This window comes from Onychomys torridus, chromosome 23 (genome assembly GCF_903995425.1).
Source record: "Onychomys torridus chromosome 23, mOncTor1.1, whole genome shotgun sequence".
In the NCBI taxonomy this organism is placed as follows: Eukaryota; Metazoa; Chordata; class Mammalia; order Rodentia; family Cricetidae; genus Onychomys; species Onychomys torridus.
The window spans coordinates 12360780-12364271 of NC_050465.1; positions in this window are offsets into that span (position 1 = coordinate 12360780).

A 3492-nucleotide genomic window follows, 5' to 3' on the forward strand; every position below is an offset into this window, starting at 1 on the left:
GTTAACTGGGAAACTGCTCATCCCTGTCTGGAGTTCCTAGCAGAAATCAGGAGCAAATCTTTAGTACCTCTCACTCCAACATGTGCCTTCTGTCCTAAAAATGGGAGGATTTGCTTTTCATTTTGTTAAACTCGGCCAAATACAAATGTTCTAAGATGTAAAGCTGCTCTCTGAAAATAGTCCCCCCACTCTGTTTCATCAGAGTTGCCTTCACGTTCTTCTGGTTGCCCTTCCCTATTGCAGTGGTTTTGAAAACAGTTTTCATTTCCTATTTAGTTTTGTGAGTTTCTGCTCTGGTACCCCACTGACTGATACAATTATGAAGCATATTGAAAACCATCAGTTTTGCATCATAGCTTTCCTCAAGGCTGGCCCTGGGTATCAGCAGGGTGTGGTGTAGCTGGAAAATAAGAATTCAAGAAAAAAAGAAGAAAAAAAAAAAAAAACCACTTTCAGTTCCAGTTTGCATCACCAAGTGCTTAGTTTTTATACTTATTAAATTATCATTTATCCATGAAGTAAATAATGTTTGAAAATAAACATCATGTGAAGGAAGAACAGAAGTTCCTAGGGAAAAAGTCATACATTGTCAAAGATTCTATGATGGTTAGAATCAGAAAGGTCCCTGCTGGCTCAGGTGTCGGACTGCTTAGTCCCCAGTTAGTGGAGCTGTTTGCAGGATATCACTGGGAGTGAGCTCTGAGGTTTCCAAAGCCTTGTGCCATCCCCACTACACCCCAGGCTTCTTGCTTGCAGCCTAAGACGTGAGCTCTCACCTTGCGACTCCAGCCACCAGGCCTGCCTGCTGCCATGATCCCCCACAGTGATGGTAATGGACCATTAAGTCTTTAGAACCTTGAGCCCAAATAGACCTTTCCTTCTGTAAGTTGCCTTGATTATGGTGTTTTATCACAACCACCTGAAAGAACACTAAGATGGATTGATTCTATGAGGATGATGGTGGAGAGTTAGAATGTACACATGCTTAGCCAACTTCTCCTGGGCTGTTTTCAGCACCCTCTTCAAAGTCCTTCACAGTTCATCTCTGTTCTGACCTAACATCCTAGTAAACATCAGGTAAGCCTCTTTGGAATGCACGAGCTTAATAGACCACTAGCTTTCTCCCACCCAAAGGCTATCACTGCCAGGTTCCACGTGCAATCTACAGCAGAGGTCTCTCCACTTTCCTATAATCCACCTACTTGATGTTCCCACCAATGTATTTTAAACTTCATTGAACTGTTAAGTCATTGGAATGTTTATATCTGCTTTAGCAAAAAAAAGAGTAAATTGATTGCTCTATCATTCCTAATGGTTTTTCTTAAAGTGTTTCTTAACAATACATGTAAAATGAGAGAATTTACTATACATCTAGACATACATCACTTCGTTTGTTCTACTGTGACACTACAATCCAATCCATATGCAATGAAATAAATTAAAAACCTAGTTCATCTATTGTAGTGATAATGCCCGCACTACCACCACCTGTTCACTATGTCTAAGCAAGGGCCTGTGGATAGAAAAACAGAGACAAGAGACAGAGGGTCATTCACCTCAGCAGAATGCTGAATGCCATTTATTGAAAGAGCTTAAATACAGGTTTACAGCACAATGGGAGAACCCCTGGAGGGCAGAAGTTTGCTACTGTTGTTTACAATCTTGCATCTAAGCTGTTAATGCCCAAATGCAGGATACACAAACAAAGAACTTCCCTTAAGCATTCAGGAGGGTGGAGGCCAGCAGGGAATCAGCATAGGGAGGACATCAAGGTCAAGGTCAGCAATCAAGGCAACAGTTACCCAAATCGGCAGGGCAGGGCCCTGTAATCTATTATCCTTTTCTTTAAATTATAGCCATTAGATGGTATATTTGATGGTGATTTATAGTCCATTGTTTATGTAGTGATTGTGGATGGATTCAGATTAGATTATGGGGGGTGGGGATTTAGCTCCAAGGTAGAGCACTTGCCTAGCAAGAGCAAAGCCCTGGGTTCTGTCATCAGCTCTGAAAATAAAACAAACAAAACAAAACAACAAACAAATAAACAAACACATTAGATTGTGAAGCCTCCAGTAGGTAAAGAAAGGCATTTTCCACCAAGCCTGATGACCTGAGTTTGGTCCCCAGAAACCACAGGGTGAAGGGAAAGAACCAACTCCTAAATGTTGTGCACACACACACACACACACACACACACACACACACACACACAAAATGCTAAATCAGTAAATCAAATAGTGGGTTGTAAATAAGCTTAGAATGCAAAGGTAGGAAGGAAGCTGGGGTCAGCTAGGACCTGTCACTGATGAAAATGGACAAAGTGGGAAACATCAACTGCCATGGCAGGCACAGGGGTCGGTGATGAGTTTTGCCCTGGCCAGCTGCCGAAAATGTAATCCAAAGGCGATGAGGACTGGAATCTGCGAAAGAGAAACAGAAGGAATCTGCACTCAAATGGAAAGCATGAGCGAGGGCAAGAGGAAGAGCTTTCATTTGAAGTCAGAACCTTCAACTCTTTAGATGGAAGAGGCTGACAAGAAGAGGGATTCGTGTTTTCTGGTGAAAGGCCATTGTAAGGGAAACAAGGCCCACCCCCCCCCCACCAGCTCTGCTAATTGTAGATTCAGTGGAAAATACTGCACTCTGCCCCCACACCCCATACCAGAAAGTTAGCCCATCATGCTGTGCTAACAGGATGCTTGCAGGATAACTGCCTATGGTTGTGCTTGCAAGATAAATTGCTTGAGAAGAATGCTTGCAAAATAACCCCTTGCTAGATAAGCTTGGAATTCGTTTACTCACCCAGACTCTGAGAAAGACACCGGAGACATCTGGCCTCCAGATGTCTGCACTCTGGATGACCCCGCTCCCCTGCCCTGATAGAACTGCCTCATAAAAGGCCTGCGAGCCTTAGACTCGGGGTCACCAGTTACTTCTCACGCTGGTGGCCCACAAGCTCGTGCTAAATAAAGCTTCTTTTGTGACCCGATATTGGAGTGAAGCTCTCTGTTTTGGACGCCAACCCTAACACTGGCTGTGGACACAGCTCCCACTAAGGCAGCTGGCCGACAGGGCTGAGTAGCTCATCTGTGACTCTCAGCATTGCTTTGCAGCATGTTAACCCATTGTGCGCTGTCTCACCACCATGGTGTTGGTTAAATTGGTGCTGCTGGTGGCTGGCCATCGCTAGCCATGGCCAGCTGGAGGAGCGTGTTGGCGGAAGAATCACGAGCCATGGTTACCTCTCTAGCGCTTTATTGGGAGAGAGGAGGGGAGAAAGAGACAGAGAGACAGAGAGACCGAGGAGGGAAAAGAGAAGGGGAAAGGTGAGAAAGGGGGACACAGAGGGCCTGCCCACTTTTTAGGCTGGCCCTTGTCCTAGGATGATGACGTAATTAAGGACAAAACCCTTATACATGGTCTTCCCCCATGTTTGCTCTGATAACAGTTTGAACTCTGTATTGCATGTCTTCATGAGCACTGGCTAAG